Source organism: Vombatus ursinus, unplaced genomic scaffold (genome assembly GCF_900497805.2).
Source record: "Vombatus ursinus unplaced genomic scaffold, bare-nosed wombat genome assembly UNPS02014794.1, whole genome shotgun sequence".
Taxonomy (NCBI): domain Eukaryota; kingdom Metazoa; phylum Chordata; class Mammalia; order Diprotodontia; family Vombatidae; genus Vombatus; species Vombatus ursinus.
Window position 1 is genome coordinate 18,290,355 of NW_020954572.1, and position 23,937 is coordinate 18,314,291.

Sequence of the window (23,937 nt, forward strand, 5' to 3'; positions counted from 1 at the left end):
GAATTGATTTTTGAGAGACAGGAATACAGAGGGCTGAAGATTATTATTGGAGCTAAATGCTAAAGTTTGACAAATATTAATTAACAGGGAATAACAATAAGCAAATTATCAACTGTAATAATTTGTTCAAACCTGAGGTCTTCTTTACTGATTTTAATCCTGTCTGCCTTGTAGTCATAAAGGTGCTTGAATTTCACAAATATGTGTAAGTTGTACATACCTTGCTTTTTATTAGGGGGAGAAATTGTGGGAGTTAGGTAGGGAGCATAGCCATACTGTATTTTCAATTGAGTTATTTAGAAGTAATAAGTGTTCATTTAATTATTCTTCATAGTAGAACTACAAATAGGTCCCTAATTAAATAATTTGCTAATGGTTGTTTTCCCTTTAGGAGTATTAGACCAAGTTTCCAAGTATGATTTAACATATATATGAATCTTAGAAATTAAGACTTGAAAGATTTATTATGATGTACTCTCTATACTTCCTCTGGGGTCCATTTCAGATTTATAAATTGTTTCAAACTATGTTGTGTAGTACTGAGCGACTGCAAATAAGGGTATACTACTTCCATGCGTCATCATAGTGCTGAGGAATTCTTAATTTTTCAAAGGTTATGTTAGTGAGATTATAAGCTCTGGCAGGTCATTCCATGTGAAAAAGGCTTCCAGTATGAGCCTGGTGATGCAGTGGCTTATCTCTGAAAGGTTGGCTGCTAAGTGTTTATCTTTTCCTTTTCCACTAAAAGATCATCTGTTAAGGCATAGAAGGGGTTGCAGTCTGTGAGGATGGATGGAGTATCTTTACCAATAAAATCATGGATCCTTGAGGTATAAATATTAATGCAGTGCTATGTGAGAGAGTGTAATTGGAAAAATAATATATGTAAGAGACAAAAATATAATGTTTCTGTGAAGCCAATTCTAGAATGCCTAAAGGCAGATTCAGTGTCTGGGCAACATTTCCATGATATTAATTACATAAATAGTGTCTTTTAAGAGTATAATTTAATGAATTTAGACTAGTTATGGTAAGGGATACTGAGTTACTGCTTTGAATAAATTGTGAAATCTAGTGGTCCTTTCTCAGTCTTCATCTTTCTTGATCTCTTTCTGCAGTGTTTGACACATCATCCTTTTCTCCTTAATACTTTCTTCTTGTTAGGTTTTTTTTTAACACTCTTCTCTTAATGGTTTTCTTGTTACGTGTTAGACCTCTCCTCATTCTCCTTTACTGGATCCTCATCTATGGTACATTATCTCACTGTAGGTGTCCTACAGGGCTCTGTCCTGGGCCCTTTCTGTTATCCTTCTATATTACTTCAGTTGGTTATCTCATCAGCTCCCATGGTTTTAATTATCACCTCTATCTTGATGATTCTCAAATCTACCTATCCTACCCTGACTTCTCTGATGACTTCTATTCTTGCATTTTCAGTTGCTTTTTAAACACTTTAAACTAGATGTCCGGTAGATATCTTAAACTCAGCATGTCCAAAACAGAGCTCACTTTCTTTCCCTCTAAGCCTCCCCCTACCTTCCCTATTACCGTTGAGAGCACCACAGTCTTCCCAGTCCTTCAGACTTGAAACCATGCAGTAATCCTGGTCTCTTTACTGTCTCTCACTCCCCATATCCAGTCTGTTGCCAAGCTTGTTATCATCTTTGCAGTATCTCTTGAATATGTCCCCTTCTCTCTTCTGATGCTGCCACTGCCCTGGTGCAGGCCTTCATTATCACTTCATGCTTAGACTATAACAAAAGCCTGCTGGTTTGTCTGCCTGCTTCAGGTCTCTCCCTTTTTTAATCTTTCTTTGCAGTATCTTCATCCAGATCATACTAACTATGGGTATTGTCGCCCAAGGCTCTGCCGTGAGCCCTCTTCCCTTCTTCCTTTATACTATTTTGCTTGGTGATTTTTTCAACTCCAATGGATTCAGTTATCATCTCTGTACTCGTGATTTCCAGATCTATTTCTTCAGCCCTCACTTTTCTGCTGACATCTCTTGGTTGTCTCAAACCGCATGTTCTGTAGACATCTTAAACTCAGTATGTCCAGAACTGAACTCATTATCTTTTCCCCAAAGCTTCCACTGTTCCTAACTTACATACTACTCTCAAGAGCACCACCGTCCTCCCATTTACTTTGACTCCTGATGTAGGTGTTATTCTCTACTCCTACTTTCCGTTTTCCTCCTAACCCCATCATATTCCAGCAATTGCCAAGTCTTATTGATTCTACCTTTGCAATATCTCTTAAAAATGCTCCCTTTTTGACATTGGAACTACCCTGGTACAGTCCCTTATGTATTCACCTCACTGGCCTCCTTGCTGTTCCTCCCGTAAGACACTCCATCTTTTCACTCAGGATATTTTTATTGACTCTCCTTTGCTTGGAATTTTATTCTTCCTCATCTAAATCTCTTAGCCCTCCTGCCTTCCTTCAAGTCCCAGCTAAAATCTTCCCTTCCCATATCCCTCTTAATACTAGTGCCTTCCCTCTCTTGATAGGCTCTAACATATTTTGTATATATACTGTTTGTATATAGTTGTTTGCATGTTGTTTCCCGTGTTACAGAGTGTGAACTCTTTGAGAGTTGGGATTTTTTACCTTTTTTGTCTTCTCGGTGCTTAATGCTGTAACTGGCACATAGTAGGCGCTTTATACGTGTTTGTTGACTGTGATGGATATATGTTAAAAGAAGTGTGGTTGTATTACGTAAGTACAGTAATTTGAATTTCAGTGGCTAGGCTAAAAAAAATGTTAGGCTTTTTATGTTCAATTTTTTTTTTTAATCATAGTTTGTAAAGTACTTGAAGATGCTTGGTAAAAGTTCTTTTAAGTAGTTTAAGCATTTTCCTTATGAGCTTATTTTTTTAATATTGATCTGCTTTAGCAACCTTTTCTTCATCAAAAAGCTTTTGTACATCACTTTTCAGAATTATCACAAATTCTTAATTAATGAAGTCTTTTATGAATGAGGTTTATTGAACTGTGCTTAGTTTGGAGATTGAATGTTGAGAGAAACATAAAGTTTTAAAGGGTTCGAATTAGAACAGTAAAGTCAATTAAAGAGTTGAAAAGTTGTATTTCTGAGAAATTAAGGAAATTGGGATTGTTTTAATTTGGGAGAACAGAAGGATAAAGGTCTTGACTCTAGGGATTAGTTGAAAGAACTGGGCTATTTATCCTGAAGAAGAGAGAACTTGGTGGGGTAGGACAGCAACATAGCTGTTCTCAACTGTTTAAAGCATTATCTTGTTGTATAGGAAGAGAGATTAGATTTGGTTCATAGCCACAAAGCAAGACTGGATAGAATGGAATTTCCAATGGGTAGAAATTACATGAAGGTGGATTTAAGCTCAATATGAAAGCTTTCAAAAATTAGACTAACAAATCATGGTCAAAATGAAATGGGCTGTGGTGGGATAGGTTACTGAGCTCCTGGTCAATGGAAATCTTCAAATAGAACCTTGATAGACTTGATGATTATTTTTTGGGAATATTATAGATTAGTTTTATGCTTTGGGTAAGGGTTGAACTAGTTGACTTTTGAGATTCCTTACAAATCATCAAGTCTCTGATTTTATGACTTTATATAACTAGGATATTGTGATGTACTAGCAATGTGCTAGCTACTCTAGTCAAAAAGAACAAAATGTTGAACATCATTAGGAAGATTATTTAGAAACAAAATAAACAATCTTATCCTACTCTTTTAATACTATCTGTAACTCTCTTGCAGCCTTTCAGTAGACAGATGGTACTGAAGAGTGTCCAGAGAAGAACAGTGAAAATGATTAAGGGAATATAGGAGTCTTTTAGTTATGTGAGAATAACCTAGTAAAAATTATATTTCCTTAATTTGCTTTCAATTTTGTTGGAATTTATTTGGTTTTCAGAATTTCTATCTTGGTGTTTAAATTTTTTTGTTTTCTATGTTTTTTTTAGTTGCATTCTCAGTTCATCAATCTGTTCAATTCTTTAGTTTGGAAAGATATAGGTTGAGAAGTCTAGTTTTTATTGAAATATGCAAAAATATTAAGATTGTGGATAAGATGAACTTGCAGAGGGGAGCTAGGTGCTGTAGTGAATAGAGCACTGGGCCTGAGTTAGGAAGATCTGAGTTCAAATTTGGCCTCTGGCACATACTAGCTGTGTGACTCTGGGCAAGTCGCTTAATGCTGCTTGCTTACATTTCCACATTTGTAAAATGAACTGGAAAAGGAAATGGCAAAACACTCTAGTATCTTTGCTAAGAAAACTCCAAATGGGGTTACAATGTGTCAGATAAGACTGAAACAACTAAACAACAACAAAGGTGAACTTGAAATAATTTCTAATAAATAATTTTAGATTATTTAGAATCGCAGTATAATACCAGAAATAAAGGACAGCCCTTGAAGTTTAAAGGATATAAATTTAGACCAACGAAGAAGTACTGCTACTTTACACACTACATTACACACGTACACAAATTAATAATCTAAATAACCTCAAGGTTGATTTAAATAAATTTCATGAATGCTAGGCTAAAAATAAAATAAACTGTAATTGGTATATCAGTATGACCTGTTTGAGGATGTATATTACCATGCTCTCCCACAAATATTCTTTAGTATTGTTGTCAGACACAAAATATTAGGCTTGGTGGACTGTTGGTCTGACATTGTATTATTAGATGGCTTTTGTTGAAGTATAAGAACAAATGGTCACCAGCTGTTTTCCATCTCCCCAGAGGATAAAAGAAGAGGAAATAGACTTATATTTAACAAGAAGTAAGAGATGAAAGAGAGCTTTACATCGGTGTTCCCAACACTGGATTGGGCTAATGAGTGAAGTTAATGTATTTACCTTTCTTGAGAACCTTTAGAAATATAATAAATTTCCAAATGCCTGGGGTAGTTCAACATTTGGCATTAAATTCCTCTTCCTTTCTCCAATTCTAATACTTTCTTACTTATTCCATAAAAAAAGCCCATTTAAGATCATCAGTCAGTCTGCTAGCATATTCCATGGAGTTCTGGGGAAGAAAGAACTTGATGGTTTTAATTCTAACTTTAGGGAAGAAATGCTATGAGAAATTAGAATACATAAAATGTGAGTAGAAATGGAAAATTTTAGCAAGCTCAGTGTTAAAAGGCATCCACTAGTAAACAATCAGTCTGGTATAGTAGAAAAGAGGGTTGGATTTGAAATCAGAAAATCTGATTTTTTAAAAATTTTAATGGTATCTTTTTTTCATATATACTTTTATTTATTTTTTTTTAACATGTGTTTTTAAAACTTTGGGTTCCAAATTTTCTCCCTTCCTCCCTCCCCACCCACCCTCATTGAAAAGGCAAGCAACTCAATATAGGTTATAGATGTCTAGTCATGCAAAACACTTCCATAGTAGTCCTGTTGTGAAAAACTCAGTTTATTTCCCTTCATCCTATCCTATCTCCCATTTATTCTATTCTCTTTTTTGACCCTGTCCATCCTCAGAAGTGTTTGCTTCTGATTATCCCCTCCCACAATCTGCCCTCCCCTCTATAAACCCCCTGCTCTCTTGTCCCTTTCCCCCCATATTTTCCTGTAGGGTAAGATAGTTTTCCATACCCAATTGTGTATGTTATTCCCTCCTTGAGCCAGATCCCATGAGAATAAGATTCACTCATTCTCTCTCACCTTCCCCCATTTCCCCTCCACTGTAAAAGCCTTTTCTTGTCTGTTTGATGTGAGATAATTTACCTCATTCTACCTCTCCCTTTTTCCTCCCAGTATAATCCTCTCTCACCCCTTAATTTTATTTTCCAGATATCGCCCTTTCAAGAAGATCTGATTTTAAATCCTGACTCTGCTACTCACTATTTATGTGACTTTGGACAAATCATTTAACTAATTTGACTCTCCATTTCCGCATCTGTAATATTGAGGGTGGGGTTTGAACTAAATCAGTAGTTCTCAAAGTGTGGTCTGAGGGATCCCTGAGATCCTTGAGTCGAAATTGTTTTCATAATATTAAGATGTTTTAATTTCTAATATAGTAAATTTTGATAGATATGATCTGTATAAACAAAAGTTCTTCGGGGAGGGTCTCAGAAATTTTTGAACATATAAATGGGTCCTGAGACCACGGAGTTTGAGACTAAATTACCTGTAAGATTCCTTCCAGCACTGAATCTGTGCCAGTGAACCAAATAGTAGTTCAATATAGGCTTGTTGAAGAAAACCTAAACCTAAGGAGAAATGATGTAAATATTGCAGGATTTTTGTCCTATGTTCCTTTCATTTAGTTTTTTAAAAATTGCATGTGAAAGTATCACTTATTCCTTTATATTTTTATTATAGAATTATGGCTTTTAAAGAAAAGGTACCGGGGCAGCTAGGTGGAGGACCTGAGTTCAAATTTGGCCTCAGACACATAACACTTACTAGCTGTGTGACCCTGGGCAAGTCACTTAACTCCATTGCCTAGCCAAAAAAGAAAAGATATCAAAGATTTATCCTCAGAATTACAGCATTGTGAATGTAGTATCCCAAAAAAATTCCAGTTATTTGTTTAAAAGACAAAAGAAATAGTTCATATAAAAGTCCGTATCATTTCAGAAAGAAAGTTTGTTTTTTAAGGTTTATAAGGCTTGCCTACTTAGGATTTTTTTTTGCCTGCACCTGTGGATATTGTGTGTTAATTAAAAGGGCAAAAAATTTATTGTTGGTTTTTTTTGTTTTTTGTTTTTTTGGTAAATGTAAATTAAACAGACCAAAGTAACTAAAAGGTAACAATCATCTGAGAAAATTTAGGGAAAAAATTCCTACATTCAAATTGTTAATTTTTAGAGAAGTTTGTAAACAGCTTTTTTTTTTCTTACCTAAATTGTACATATCCTGCATAAATTCAAGAAAGTTTAAGGTTGAAATGCTTCTTTTACTCCATGATATTTGGGATGAAAATTTGATAGCTTTTGAATTAAGAACACATTGTATTCATATGGTAATAGCTTCCTTTCAAGGCACTTAAAACGCTTTCGTAATCTAGTTATACTTTGGTAAATTAGTAATCTCTCATTAGTTATAGTGTTCTTTTCACCTAGACACGTTGAACATTGAACAACATTACATAAAGATATGAAGTTGACCATATCTTAGTAGATTGGAAATGATTATTATTTAGAATCTGCTGTCAGATCAAAAGCTGGTTAAAATTTATAATCAGTTTTAGAGGTTAAATTTAACATTCAGTTAGATAAAAAATTAAGATGAGATGACAGCATTTTGTGCTATTACAATAGCTTTTGCCCAACCTATTTATTGTTTATGAGATATTGGTAAAAGTAAAATATGTTGACTCTGATTATTCACTATTTCTTAGAGAAGTTTAACTGGTGAAAAGCAGTCACCATAACAAGGAGGCCAAAAGAGCCCAGAAATTGCCCAAGCCAGCAAACACTTTATTTCCTTGACTAGTGGATCCTTTTAGAGAGTAATTTTATTTGTAAAATGTTATGAGGAGAATAAGGGAAGATTCTGTGTAGTAGTCTCACAAAACAGTAAACAGTGAAGGGTAGAGGGGGAAACATATCTGTAGAAAATATGGTCATTTCTTACTGTGTATCGTGTATCTAATCTATTCCACTGATCCACCACTCTATTTCTTAGCCAGTACCAGATTGTTTTCATTATTACCACTTTGTAATTGAGTTTAAAATCTGGCACTACTAGGCTGCCTTTATTCACATTTTTTTTTCATTGATTTCCTTGATACTACTGACATTTTGTTCTTCTAGATGAATTTTGTTATTATTTTTTCTAGCTCTATCAAACAATTTTCTGTAGTTTGATTGGTAAGGCACTGAATAAGTAAATTAATATAGGTAGATTTGTCATTTTTATTATATTGGCTTAGCCTACATATGTACAATTAATATTTTTCCAGTTATTTAGATCTGTTTGTATTTGTGTGAAAAGTGTTTTGTAATTGTGCTCATATAATTCCTGGGTTTTCTTGACAGTTAGACTCCCAAATATTTTATATTGCCTGCAGTTATTTTAAATGGAATTTTTCTTTCTACCTCCTCTTGCTTGGTTTTGTTAGTAATGTGTAGAAATGCTGATGATTTTTGTGGGTTTATTTTAACATCCTGTAATTTTGCTATATTTTTTAATTGTTTCAACTAGTTTTTTTTTTAAGTAGATTCTCTCAGTTTCTTTAAGTATACCATTGTATCACCTACAAAAAGAGATAGTTTTATCTCTTCATTAGTTTTCTTATTCCTTCAATTTCTTTTTCTTGTCTTACTTCTATAACCAGCATTTCTAGCACAGTATTGAATACTGTGATAATGGATATCCTTTCATCCCTTATCTTATTGGAAAGACTTCTAGATTATTCCCATTACAGATAATGCTTGCTCTTGGATTTAGAGAAATATTACTTGTCATTTTAATAAAATTTATTTCTCCATTTATTTCTGTGTTTTCTGGTGTTTTAATAGGAATGATGTTGTATTTTGTCAAAAGCGTTTTTGTTCCTGTTGATATAATCACAATCATAAAATTTTTGTTGTTTTTGTTATTGATGTGGTCAGTTATACTTATAGTTTTTCTAATACTGAACCAGCCCTGCATTCCCGGTATAAATCCCATCTGGTCATAGTGTGTGATCTTTGAGATATCTTGCCATCATCTCCTTTCTAGTATTTTACTTAAAATTTTTTGCATCAATATTCATTAGAGAAATTGGTCTGTAATTTGCTTTCTGTGTTTTTATTTCCCTTGGTTTAGGTATTAAGACTTTATTTGTATCTTATAAGGAATTTGGTAGGACTCATTCTTTACATATTTTTTTTTTAAGTATATAAGTATTAGAATTGTTCTTTAAATGTTTGGTAGAATTCATCTACTTTGTAAATTGTAAATCCATCTGGTTCTGTTTTGTTTTTTTTTTTCCCTTAGGGAGCTTTTATGGCCTGCTAAAGTTCTTTTTTAAGATAAATAATTTATTTACTCTTCTGTAAATCTTGGCAATTTATATTTTTGTAAATATTCATCCATTTAAATTAGATTGTCAGTTTTATTGGCATATAATTGGATAAAATAGCTCCTAATAATTGCTTTAATTTAACCTTAATTGGTTGTTCATTCATCCTTCTCGTTTTTATTGCTCATAATTTGATTTCTTTTTTTTAAATCAAATTAATCAGTAGCTTATTTATTTTATTTTACCCCCATAAACCAGCTCCTCGTTGTATTTATTAGTTCAGTATTTTGTTATTGTTGTTTTACTTTCAGTTTTATTAATCTCTCCTTTGATTTTTTAGGATTTCTATTTTGGGGATTTTTTAATTTGTTCTTTTTCTAGTCTTCCAGTTGCATATCCAGTCCATTTCATTTTATTTATTAGTTCAGTTTTTAAATTTTCAGTTTTATTAATTTCTTTAATTTTCAAGATTTCTATTTTGTTGTTTAATGGAAGATTTTTAATTTGTGCTTTTTTAGTAGCATGTCCAGTTCATTGATTTCTTCTTTATCTCTTTTATTGATATAGGCACTTAGAGATGTAAATTTTCTTTTAAATACTGCTTTGGCCATATCCCCGAAATTTTAGTATATTGTCTTATTGTGGTCATTATCTTTAATTAAATTATCGATTGTTTCTGTGTTGACCTATTCATTCGTTAAGGTTACATTATTTAGTTTCCAATTAATTTTTAATTTGGCTTCAAAGACCCTTTATTGAAAGTATTTTCATTGCATAATGATCTGAAATGGAGTGCATTGAATATTTCTGCTTTCCTGTATTTATGAGGTTTTTATGCCCTAAATGATTGGTTTTCATGGTGCCATGTACAACTATGAAAATGGTATAATCTTTCTATACCTGTTCAGTATTTTCTAGAGGTCTTTCATATCTAATTTTTATAAAATTATATTTATCTCCCTAATTTCTTATTTATTTTATGGTTAGATTTATCCAGGTCTGAGAAGAGTAAATTGAGATCCTTCACTAGTATAATTTTACTTTCTGTTTCTTCCTGTGTTTCATGTAACTTCAATTTTAAGAATTTGAATGCTGTGCCGTTTGGTGCTTATATGCTTAATATTGATATTGCTTCATTTTTATGGTACCTTTTAGCAAACTGTAGTTTCCCTGATTATCTCTTTTAATTACATCTATTTTTCCTTTTGCTTTGAGATCATGATTACTACCCCAGCCTTTTTTACTTCAGTTGAACTATAATAGATTCTGCTCCAGCCCCTTATTTTAACTCTGTGTGTCTTTCTGTTTCAAGTGTATCTCTCCCAAACAACATATTGTTGAATTCTGGTTTCTAAGCCATTCTGTTCTTTTCTTCGGTTTTGTGGGTGAACTAATCCCATGCACATTCACAGTTATGATTGACTACTGTGTATTTCCTTCCATCCTGTTCTCTTCTCTTTATGCTTTTCTTTCTTTACCCTTTCTATCTTCAAAGATCTGTTTTGCTTCTTACCACTGCCTCCCTTAATCTACCCTGCTTATAATCCTCTCTTTGCTTTCTGTTAGCCCCTTCCCCTTCTATTTCCTTGTTAGGCAAGATTAATTTCTGTATTTTTCCCTCTGTGAACCAGTTCACATGAGAGTGAGGTTCAAGTGTTGTTTGCTCCTCGCTATTCTCCTCCCCCCCACCATTGTAATATATTTTCCTTGCGTGCCTCTTGTAAGATAATGTTCCCTATTCTTCCTTTCCCTTCCTTCTTTTCCTAGTACATCTTTCTTTCTCACCCAGCCATTTTTCTTTTGAGACCATCCCAACATATTAGATTCACATTCATGCCTTCTGTTTAAGTAGGCTCCTAACTGCCTTAATGATGATAAAGTTCTTGGGCTTTACAAATGTGTCATCTTCATTTTTGGGAATGTAAACAATTTAACCTTATTAAATTCCTTATGATTTCTCACTCGTTTACCTTTTTATACTTCTCTTGAATCTTTTGTTTATCAAATTTTCTATCAGCTCTGATTTGTTCATCAGGAATGCATTATTCAATTTCATTAAATTCTATTCCTCTCTTTCCTTTCCTTTTTTCCTTGTAGGATTATGCTCAGTTTTGCCAGGTAGTTTATTTTTGATTGTCATCCTAGCTCCTTTGCCTTCTGGAATAACATATTCTAAGCCCTCTCTTCCCTAAATCTTGTATTATCTTGACTGTGGCTCTGTGGTGTTTAAATTCTTTTTCTTTTTCTGACTGTTTTCTGTATTTTCTCCTTGACCCTAGAGGCTCTAGAATTTGGCTATAATATTCCTGGGAATTTTGATTTTGTTACCCCTTTTAGGAGGTGATTAGTGGAGTCTTTCAATTTCAATTTTGCTCTCCTGTTCTAAGATATCTAGATAGTTTTTCTTTATAATTTATAATTTTCTTTATAATTTCTAGGCTCTTTTTTTGACCATGGCTCTCATGTAGCCCAATAATTCTTAAATTATCTCTCCATGATCAAGTTTCCAGGTTAGTTATTTTTTTTATGAGATGTTTCACATTTTCTTTTGATTGTTTTATTTTTTCTTATATCTCCTGGAGTCATTAAGGAATTATTTTCTTCAGTGAAGTTTTGTTCCTCTTTTGCCATTTGGTCAATTCAGATTTTTAAGAGGTTATTTTCTTTAATAGTTTCTTGTATCTATTTTACCATTTGACCAATTTTGACTTTTAAAGAGATATTTTCTTTAAAAATTTTTTGAGCCTCTTTTAACGAGCTGTTAATTCTCTCTCTTTTTTTGGCTAGATAATGGGGTTACTTGCCCAGGGTCACACAGCTAGTAAGTGTCAAGTGTCTGAGGCCGGATTTGAACTCAGATCCTCCTGACTCTAGGGCCGTTGCTCTGTCCATTGTGCTACCTAGCTGCCCTCGTTAATTCTCTTTTCATAATTTTCTTGTATTACTCCCATTTCTTTTCCCAAAATTTCCTCTATCATTCTTATTTGATTTTTAAATTCATTCCCCTCACCACCACCACCTTTTAAAATTTCCTTAGTTCCTCTAGGAATTCTTGTTGGGTGTGTGTCCAATCTGCATTTTTTTTTCCTTTGAGGCTTTACTTTTAGTTTTTTTTTTTTTTCAATTTATTGTCTTATGAGTTTGTGTTTTGAGCTTCTGTGTCACTGTAGTAGCTTTTTATTGGTCGGATTCTTTTTTTGTTGTTCATTTTCCCAGTCTGTTTCTTGACTTTGCATTTTATGTTAAAGTTGGGCTCTGCTTACCTCTGGTGATGGTAGTGGTCACGGTGGTGGCAGCAACAGTGGTAGTGATGGTGGTGATGTGGTGTGGTGTAATATGTGTGTGTGTGTATGTGTGTGTTGTATTGTGTGGTGTGTATGACTATCCTGAGCTTCAGGCTGGCTTCTATGCCCTGCTCTTTTCACAGCTAGGTCTGGGGGCCTGTAAATAAGCTCTGGTGTAATCTGGGAAGAAGGGAGAGATCTGATCACTGCTCTCCTTGTCTGTGTTCTGGTCCTTACCCAAATAAGGCTCCTCCTTTGTGACCACAACTCCTCTCTATCCTGAAACCCATACCCAGGTATGGCCCCTTCTCTCTTGGGATCACAAGCACTCTTCTCTGCTCTGGAACTGCAACTCAGAATGGTTTATTACTGTAATGGTATTCCCTGTAGATTATGGGTTCTTAACTGTTTTTGTGTCATGGACCCTTGGGTCCATGGCAGTCAGATGAAATCTATTAATTCCTTCAGAAAATAATATTTTTAAATACATAAAATAAATTACATAGGATTTCAAAAGAAACCATTTATCAAAATTTTTTAAATTTTAATTTCTTTTTGTTTTTTCGTTTTGTTTGGTTTTGTTTTTTTGCTTTTTGGTGAGGCGATTGGGGTTTAAGTGACTTGCCCAGGGTCACACAGCTAGTGAGTGTTAAGTGTCTGAGGCTGGATTTGAACTCAGATCCTCCTGACTCCAAGGCCAGAGCTCTATTCACTGCGCCACCTAGCTGCCCCTCAAAATTTTTTAAATGTTCACAATCATCAGTTAAAAACTTATGAGGGGCAGCTAGGTGGTATGCAGTGGATAGAGCACCAGCCCTAGAATCAGGGGGACCTGAGTTCAAATCCGGCCTCAGACACATAACACTCACTAGCAGTGTGACCCTGGGCAAGTCACTTAACCCTATTGCCTAGCCAAACAAACAAAAAAAAACCCTTATGTTATATAAGATGCTCTAAATTTTCCTTTTTTTGCATTCCCTTATTGAGATCCATAGCCTTTCAAAAGAAATTGGTATTTACAATGAAGAATCCAAGGGGATAAAGTATTGCCATTGTCTAGATTATGAGGTTCAGGTTGGGTCGGTAAGTACCCATTGAGTATGTATGTGTGCGCGCGTGTACCAGAATTGAATATGGAGAATTTAACAGGGTAGATTGCATTTGGTAGATTGCACTGTGTTCTCAGTGATCCCAGGCTGTTTTCTCAACTTTTTGATGTCAGTTTTTTCTGATGATATTATATAGCTATGAAAATAGGATTTGCAGGTGATTTGGGCAGTAGACCCATGGAGGGGCATAAGTTGGCTGTACCATATTAACAATGATAACTTGTGCCCAAGAAGTGGCATGGAATTATCAAAGACATGTATAAATGGAAAAGAAGGTGGTCCAGTCACATACAGAGAATAATTTGTATTTAGAGGAATGTCTCCAGTATGTTGTAAAAATCTTCTATGGCAGACTTATAGAAGAACTTGAGTAAAACAATCACACAGACTAAGGTAGCATGGATTGCTTGTAATATGCCCAGGTAGAAGGAATATCCAGACCAATGAGATTAGATCTATTAAAGTGCCGAGGTCAAATTGTATTGCCCTAAATATTCAAAAAGAGTGATTAGTTCAGGTTAGGATAGTCAGCATTGGCTTTACAGTGATGGGATTTGAGCTCATTTCTGGATGGCTAGGATTTTTTAGAATCATTATTTTTAAATGTTTTATTTGAAACCTTAACATTAATATCAGTACAAGCAGCTATTCTTTCTTAGTAACTATTTACATTAAAATGTAAATATGTATGAAGTATCATAACATTTTTATAATCACACTCCCTGTTAAGCCTTCATCAGGAATTCTTTGTCCATTCATTCTTATTTACTTTGCCTCCTATGTTTGTAGTTAGTGGGTACTCCATTCTTTTGTTTTGACCTTTTTTTTTTTAGTTCTGCATTATTTCTTAATGTTTTTTCCTTATAACTGTCCGTTTCAATTACTTTTTAGTGTTCTATTACATTTATTAAACATATAGTATTTAGCCAGTCCCCTATGGTTGGACATTAGGTTATTTTTGGTTTTTTGAAATTACATTTAATACTGCTATGAAAATCTGTATATAGGCAACTCTTTAAAAATACTTTCAGGGTATATTTCTTTCTTTCTCTCTCTCTCTCATTTTTTTTTTTTTGGTTGGGCAATGGGGGTTAAGTGACTTGCCCAGGATCACACAGCTAGTAAATGTTATGTGTCTGAGGTCGCATCTGAACTCAGGTCCTCCTGAATCCAGGGCCAGTGCTCCATCCACTGCACCACCGAGCTGCCCCCTCAAGGGATATTTCTAAGAATAGAATTATTGGGTCAAAAGGCATAATTGTTTTTTGTAACTTTCGATGTGTTAACAGATTGCTCTCCAAAAAGATTTTACAAGTTTGCAGGTGTAAAAGCAGTAGACTAGTGTATCTATTTCTCCACAATCCCACTATTATTGAACTATATTGCTTTTTACAGTTTTTGCCAAATTGATACTTGTGAAGGTTATGTGTCAAAGTTGTTTTAATTTTTGTCTCTTTGTGAGTGATACTGAGCACTTTTCAGTTTAACAATTTGTGTTTCATCCTTTGAAAATTATTCATATTCTTTGACTGTTTATCCATGTTGGACTGGGAATTGTCACATTGACTTGGATGGATAGGATTTATATTATTAAAGAGGAGGGAGAAGACATTTCAGTTTGGTTTAAGTGATATGAACTGAACCACGAAGATGTATTTGTGATACAGTGAGGACATTCATTTGACTGGACCAGGGTGAGTAGTTAAAGATAATTCAATAAAACTAGTTTGGTATCAGATTTGTCATTAAATGCCAAACTACAGTTTATACTTCATTCTATAATGTATATTATCTGTTAAATTTACTTGAGATTTGATACTGAATAAAAGCTTTTTTAGCTCCTACAAGTGAGATTCTCCCAGCTTTATTTCCTGGAGCCAATAATTTCCTCATACTTGTATATGTATGTATACTCAAGGTACCAATGGGAAGTCCTTCGTATTGATCGTTTAGTTCCAGTGGACCAGAGTTTCTTTTTCCAGTCCTCCTCAGTACCATTTTTCCACAGGAAAAAATCAAGTGGATAAAGAATATCTGTGTCCAGACTGTGATAAGCGGTTGGATGGACAATCTACAGAGCTGAGTAAATAGTCTTTTCATATAATCTTCTAGATGACATTGTTTTTCTTTTTTAATTATAATGCCATCTTTTTTCCATGGAGATGGCTATACTATGCTTCTTTGTGGGGTTTTTTTTAGAATAATAATCATAGCTCATTTTTATGTAGTATTTTATGAGTTACAGAGTACTTTCCTTATAACCCAAGGATGGTATGTAGTGAATATATTATCTTCATTTTTCAGTTGAGGAAATTCAAACTCGCAGAACTTAAGTGACTTACCTATGGCCATATGGCTCGTAGTTTGTAGAGATTCTTATAGTACCCATTCTACTATGTCATACTGTTTTTTTTGTGTTTTGTTTTTTAAATAGAAGGGGGAAAATGTTACTAGAATAAAAAGACTGATAACAATAAAGTGATACTACACTATGAATTTCAGACAGTGCAGTTGATAAGTATTATGACCCATCTTTTAAAAGTTGCTACTCTCCAATTTTTTTTGGTAGATCCATATTTTCTTACATTGGATTTGCTTAAAATGGGTTACACATACAAATCCTATTTGTTCCTTGAACATAAGGCATTTTAATAAAAGTGATAAATAATCAAATGAAAAAAGTCATTTTGAATTGACTGGTTCAGATAATCTGCTTTTAGAACCAAGTTTTAACACAAATTTTTATGCATTTAAACATTTTGTGTTTGTAATAGTTAAAATTAGCAGTGACCTGTCAAAATGAACACCTAAAGTGTTACATATATGTGTGATGATTGATAAAATGAAAAGAATTTCACATCACTTGATGTGAAAATACTTTCTGTGGTCAGGTGAGGGTTGGTGTTGGATTTTGTTGTGGCCTGAACTTCCTAAGTTTAGCACTCTAAATATCTGGGAGTCCATTGGACTGCAGCTTCTTTTTGGAACTTGCTGAATATATCAGAAGAAGGTCAAAAAGTCACTTCTAATCCTATATCTGTTGGGGTTCAGCAGGTTTTTGAAGCTTTTCTTATTTAGTAGTGTACTTCCTGAGATTGCTGTCTAGCCTTGCAACCTTGAGTGCCACCTTAGGATTGAGGTGCACCACATGGCCCTAAAGCAGTGGTATTGTGGCACAAGGCAGCTCACCACTTCTGGCCCCAGCTGTGATGATCATGTAAGCAAAATAATAGCTTTTCATTTGTGCCAGTGCTTTGTTTTACTAAAGAGATAAATTTCTAGCAGGAAGAAAATGGAGGCAGAAAGGAATTTAAACTAGTGTCAGGAGGTTGAAGGTAGGAAAAATGATACTGAGGAGGAATGAGAAGAGAAATTCTGGATTACTAGAGCTATGTTCAATATGAAACACACATATTTCTTGAGGATGGGGACTATTCACCTAGCGTCTGATGTAGTGCCTTGTTCATGATATATGCTTAATAAGTATTTGTTGAGTCTAATTGAATAAGAAGTAGAACCTTTGTGCTATAAAGTGTTGTAAATCTCTTCAAGGATGAGAAAATTTCTTATTGACCCCAGGAAATAAATTTGGGAGAACTTCACCCATCTAGTCCTACCGTCATTCTGCTTGTAGAAATGAGGCAGACAGAACAAGAGACAGAACATTCTTGCTTGGAGACAATAGAACCTGTAGAAGAGTAGACTAGAGAAGCACATGTCAGTCATCATTGTTCTGAATGGAAGATTTTCTTTTCTTGAAAAGAAGCTTTTTACTGACCTCTAAAAACCCAGAAAATATTGCCCCAGGAAAAACTGTGGAACAACTGGCAGCAGAAAGACGGGGTGCAGCAGGCTTGTAGCCCAGGAAATGTGGAGGATTAACGGGAAAGGTCACTCTTACTTTGGTGGAAGGGGAATAGTACAGGATGGAATGTGTCCCAGCAAGCCAGCAGCAAGCCCCACCCCAGCAAACCAGGCAAAGTTCCTCAGCCCCAGGGTGGTGGAGCAGGCAGGTGCCAACACCAGGACCCCCTGAGTGCCTCGGCATAGGCAGGGGAACCGGTCGATTCCAGCTTGGAAAACCAGAGTGTGTGCCGGCAGATGTCCTCCATCAGTCAAACCTCCCAGTCCTTCAGCACAATGCCAGGAGGCACAACTTCAGGTGGTCAGGCATACTCCAGCAGCCAAACATTCCAGTGCTTCAAAGCAGCCTAGATGACCAGGCATCCTTCAGGGGCTAGACCCCTCCCCCCCCCCGCCCATACTCTGAAAGCTTCAGTGTTGCTGACCCCAGGTCAACACCAGGTAAACTGCCAGACCCCTACAGTCTCTATCTGCCAGCACCTGAGGCGCCAGCACACAAAGCCAGTGACCAGGTCCCTGGTCTCCAGCACAAGAAGCTTGGGTCAGTGCCCCTTGTGCTCCAGTAGGAGAGCTAAACTTAAAAAGCCAGGAAATAGGCAAACACCACGAGTAAAAAGCAGAAATGGACACTGACCACAGATTCTTGCTATGGGGACAGGGAAGATCAAAACACAAATTCAGAAGAGGACAACATTGTCAATATACCCACATCTGAAACCTTCAAAGGGAAATATGAACTGGTCTCAAGCCCAAAAAGCCTTCTTGGAAGAGCTCAAGGAGGATTTTAAAAGTCAAATAAGAGAGGTAGAAGAAAAATTGGGAAAAGACATGAGAGCTATGCAAGAGAGTCAGTAGCTTGAAAAAAGGAGGACAAAAAGGGCAGATAGGTGGCACAGTAGATAGGGCTCCCGCCTTGGAGTTAGGCGGACCTGAGTTCAAATCTGTCTTCAGACATTTGACACTTACTAGCTGTGTGACCCTGGGCAAATTCCTTAACCCCAGTTGCCTCACACACAAAAAAAAGGACAAACATTGACTGTAGAAAACAAGTCCTTAAAAAGTAGAATTGGCCAAATGGAAAAAGAGGTATAAAATCTAATTGAAGAAAACAATTAATTAAAAATTAGAATTGGGCAAATGGAAGCTAATAACTCTATGATACAGCAAGAATCAGTTAAACAAAATCAAAAGAATGAAAAAATGGTAGAAAATGTAAAATACCTCATTGGAAAAATGACAGACCTGGAAAATAGTTCCAGGAGACATAATTTTAAAATTCTTGGTCTACCTGAAAGCCATGATCAGAAAAAGATCCTGGACAGCATCTTCCAAGAAATCATCAAGGAAGACTGCCCAGAGGTCCTAGAACCAGACGGTAAAATAATCATCTAAAAAATCCATCGATCACCTCCTGAAAGAGATCCCAAATTGAAAACACCAAGGAATACTGTAGCCAAATTCCGGAATTTCCAAGTCAAAGAGAAAATACTGCAAGCAGTCAGAAAGAAGCAATTTAAATATCATGGAACCACAGTCAGAATTATACAGGACCTTGCAGCTTCTACATTAAAAGATGAGAGGGCGTAGAATATGATATTCCACAAGGCAAAGAAGCTTGGCCTACAAGGATCAACTACTCAAATTGAGCATAATGTTTCAGAGGAGGAGATGGACATTCAATGAAATAGGGGACTTTCAAACCTTCCTGATGAAAAGACCAGAGCTCAACAGAAAAATTGATCTTTACAAGACTCAAGAGAGGTATAAAAAGGTAAACAGGAAAGAAAAAAACAAAACAAAATATAGTATTCAATAAGGGCAAACTATTTACATCCCTACAAGGGGAGGTGATACTTGTAACTCTGGAGAACTGTATCTTTATGATGACATACATAGATAGAGGGTGTGGGTATAAGTTGACTTTGATGTGATGATAAAAAATCTAATTAAGTGCTGGAAAGGGGTTGTATTGGGAGAAGAAGAAAGGAGAAGGCAGAAAAGGGTAAATTACATCACATGAAGAGGCACAAAGACCTGTTATAATAGAGCAAAAGAAAGGAGGGAGATGAGCATTATCTGAACCTTACTGTCATCAGATTTGGCTCAAAGAGGGAATAACATCATTAGGTATAGAAATCTAACTTACTGTATAGGAAGTAGGAGGGGAAAGGAGAAAGAAAAGGGAAGGGGTGGATAGAAGGAGGGAAGAAATAGTGAGGGAATGGGGGAAGAAAAGGGAGGGGGCTGATAGAAGGGAGGGCAGATGGAGGAGGTGGTCAAAAGCAAAACTCTAGGGGCAGCTAGGTGGCGCAATGGATAGAGCACTGGCCCTGAAGTCAGGAGGACCTGAGTTCAAATGTGGCCTCAGACCAAACACTTGACACTTACTAGCTGTGACCCTGGGCAAGTCACTTAACCCCAATTGCCTAAAAAAAAAAAAGAGAGAAAGAAAGAAAGAAAGCAAAACTCTAGTGAGGAGGGAAAGGGAGAAAAAGAAAGAGAAAAACATAAACAGGGTAAAATAGGATGGAGAGAAAGACAGATAGTAACCATAACTGTGAATGTGAATGGAATGAACTCTCCCATAAAACAAAAGCAGATAGCAAAGTGGATTAAGAACTATAATCCTACAATATATTGTTTACAAGAAACACATTTGAAGCAGAAGGATACACACAGAGTAGAGGTTAAAAGGCTGGAGCAGAATATGTTATGCTTCAGCTGAAGTAAAAGCAGGTGTAGCATTCCTGATCTCAGATAAAGCAAAAGCAAAAATAGATCTAATTAAAAGAGATAAGGAAGGAAAATACATCTTGCTATAAAAGGTACCATAGATAATGAAGTAATATTACTAAACATATGCACCAAGTAGTATAGCATCCAGATTCTTAGAGGAGAAGTTAAAGGAGTTACAGGAAGAAATAGACAATAAAAAGTTAAGATGAATAGAATTTTATGAAAAGTTAGATATGGTAGATCTCTGAAGAAAACTGAGTGGGGATAGGAAGAAATATACCTTTTTTTCCAGCAATACATGGCACCTACATAAAATTTGACCATGTACTAGGGCATAAAAACCTCACAGTCCATTACAGAAAGTCAGAAATATTAAATGCATCCTTTTCAGATCATGATGTAATAAATATCATGTGTAAAAAGGGCCATGGAAAGGTAGATTAAAAATTAATTAGAAACTAAATTATCTAATCTTAAAGAATGAGTGGGTCAAACAACAAATCATAGAAACAGTCAGTGACTTCGTCCAAGAGAATGACAATAATGAGGTAACATATCAAAACTTAGGGGATGCAGCGAAAGTAGTTCTTAGGGGAAGTTTTATATCTCTAAATGCTTACATGAATAATATAGAGAAAGAGGAGATTAATGAATTGAGCAGGCAACTAAAAAAGCTAGAAAAAGAACAAATTAAAAATTCCCAATTAAATACCAAATTAGAAGTTCTAAAAGCCAAAGGAGAGATTAGTAAAATTGAACTAAGAGCTAGTTTTATTTTATCTTTAAAATAGATAAATGCTTGGTTAATTTGATTAAAAAAAAGGAAGAAAACCAGATTACCAGTATAAAAAATGAAAGGGTGAATTCACTACCAATGAAGAAGAAATTAAAACAATAATTAAAACAATAATTCGTCCAACAATTGGACGAATTAAAAGCAATTTTGCCCAACTGTATGCCAATAAATTTGACAATTTTAGTGAAATGGATGAATATTTACAAAAATATAAATTGCTCAGATTAACAGAAGAGGAAATAAAATACTTAACCAGATTTCCAAAAAAGAAATTGAACAAGCCATTAATGAACTCCTTAGGAAAAAATCTCTAGGGCCAGATGGATTTACAAGTGAATTCTATCAAACATTTAAAGAACAATTAATTCTAATACTATATAAACTATTTGGGAAAATAAGCAAAGAAGGAGTCCTACCAATTTCTTTTTATGATACAAATATGGTGCTGATAGCTAAACCAGAAAGAGTCAAAACAAAGAAAAAAATTATAGACCAATTTCCCTAGTGAATATAGATGCAAAAAATTTAAATAAAATATTATCAGAGAGATTATAGCAATTTATCTCAAGGATAATATACTACAACCACGTAGGATTTATACCAGCAACTCAGGGCTAGTTCAGTATTAGGAAAAGTATCGACATAATTGACCATCTCCGCAACAAAACTAACAGAAATCGTTTGATTATCTCAATATATGCAGAAAAAGCTTTTGACAAGATACAGCACTGATTCCTATTAAAAACACTAGATAACATAGGAATAAATGGAGTCTTCCTTAAAATGATAGGTAGTATCTATCTAAAACTATTCAGCAAGCATTATATGTAATGGGGATAATCTAGAAGTATTTCCAGTAAGATCAGGGATGAAACAGTGATGTCCATTATCACCACTGTTATTCAGATTGTGCTAGAAATGTTAGCTTTAGTAATAAGAGAAGAAAAAGAAATTGAAGGAATTAGAATAGGCAAAGAACCAACAAAGCTATCACTCTTTGCAGATGATATGATGATATACTTAGAGAATCCTAGAGAATCAAGTAAAAAATTACTTGAAATAATAAATTTAGCAAAGTTGCAAGATATAAAATAAACCCGTATAAATCATTAGCATTTCTATATATTCCCAACAAAGCCCAACAGCAGGAGATAGAAAGAGAAATTCCATTTAGAGCTACAGTAGACGTTATAAAATATTTGGGAGTCTACCTGCCAAAACAAACCTAGAAACTATATGAACACAATTACAAAACACCATTCACACAAAGAAAATCAGATCTAAATAATTGGAAAAATATCATTTGTTCATGGATAGACTGAGCTAGTATAATAAAAATGACAATTCTATCTAAATTAATTTCTTTATTGAGTGCCATACCAGTCAGACTACCAAACAATTATTGTATGGAGCTAGAAAAAATAACAACAGAATTCATCTGGAAGAACAAAAGGTCCAGATTATCAAGAGAATTAATGGAAAGAAATGCAAGGGAAGGTGGCTTAGCTGTACCAGATCTTAAATTGTATTATAAAGCAGCAATCATCAAAACTATTTAGTACTGGTTAAGAAATAGAGTGGTAGAGCAGTGTAATAGGTTAGGCATGCAAGATACAATAGTCAATGACGATAGTAATAAATCTAAAGACTCTAGCTTCTGGGATAATTCATTATTTAACAAAAACTGCTGGAAAAACTGGAAAATAGTATGGTAGAAACTACCATAGACCAACATCTTAGCCCTGCACCAAGATAAAGTCAAAATGGGTGCATGATTTAGATATAAAGGCTGATACTGTAAGCAAACTAAGACAGCAAGGAATACTTTGCCTGTCAGATATATGGAAAAGGGAAGAATTTGTGACCAAGCAAGAGATAAAGAACATTATGAAATGCAAAATGGATGCTTTTGATTATATTGAATTGAGAAGTTTTTGCACAAATAAAGCCAATGTAACCAAGATTAGAAGGGAAGCAGAAAGCTGGGAAACAATTTTTACAGCCAGTGTCTCTGATAAAGGCCTCATTTCTAAAATATATAGAGAACTGAGTCAAATTTGTAAGAATACAAATCATTCCCCAATTGATAAATAGTCAAAGGATATGATCAGGCAGTTTCCAGATGAAGAAATGAAAGCTGTCTATAATCATATGAAAAAATGCTCTAAATCATTATTGATTAGAGAAATGCAAATCAGAACAACTCTGAGGTACCATACCATACTTATAAGATTGGCTAACATGACAAAACAGGACAATGATAAATGTTGGCGAAGATGTGGGAAAATTGGAACACTAATGCATTGTTGGTGGAGTTGTGAACTGATCTAACCATTTTGGAGAGCAATTTGGAACTGTGCTCAAACGGCTGTAAAACTTTGTATACCCTTTGACCCAGCAATAGAACTTCTAGGGTTGTATCCCAAAGAGATCATAAAAATGGGAAAAGGACCCACACATACAAAAATATTTATAGCAGCCTTTTTGTGGTGGCGAAGAATTGGAAATTGAGGGGATGCCCATCAGTTGGGGAATAGCTGAACAAGTTGTGGTTGATGAATGTAATGGGATACTATTGTGTTATAAGAAATGATGAGCAGGCCGACTTCAGAAAAACCTGGAAAGACTTATATGGACTGATGCTGAGTGCAGTGAGCCGAACCAGGAGAACATTGTACACAGTAACAACCACATTGTCTGATGACTAATTATCATAGACTTGGCTCTTCTCAGCAATGTAAGACTCTAAGACAACTCCCAAAGACTCATGATGGAAAATGCTGTCCACACTTAGAGAAAGAAATCTTTAAAGAAAACTATCCATATTTCCTAGAACCATAGAGCAAAGTAAAAGAAAGAATCCACCCATCACCTCCTGAAAGAAACCCCAAAATGAAAACTCTCAGGAACATTTTGGCCAAAACTTAAGCACTTTCACATCAAAGAAAAAATAATGCAAGCAGGCAGAAAAAAAGAATTTGAGTCACCACTCAAAAGAAATGCGAAGCTTAATTAAATTAAAAATTAAATTGAATTAAAAAATTCAATCTGAATGCAGATTGAAGCATACTGTTTGATCTCTTATTTTCTTTTGTTGCTTCTTTCTCGTGGCTCCTCCCATTGGTTCTAATACTTCGTCACAACATCACTAATGTCAAATTATGTTTGTAGAGCCCATATCAGATT

The 23,937-nt window shown here is 34.9% G+C and overlaps 1 protein-coding gene across 1 annotated transcript in view; it reads left to right on the forward strand.

Annotated features, from left to right (window-relative positions):
- TP53BP1 (tumor protein p53 binding protein 1) overlaps nt 1-23,937 on the forward strand; it is a 130,686-nt gene that overhangs the window by 27,989 nt on the left and 78,760 nt on the right. The window lies entirely within an intron of this gene.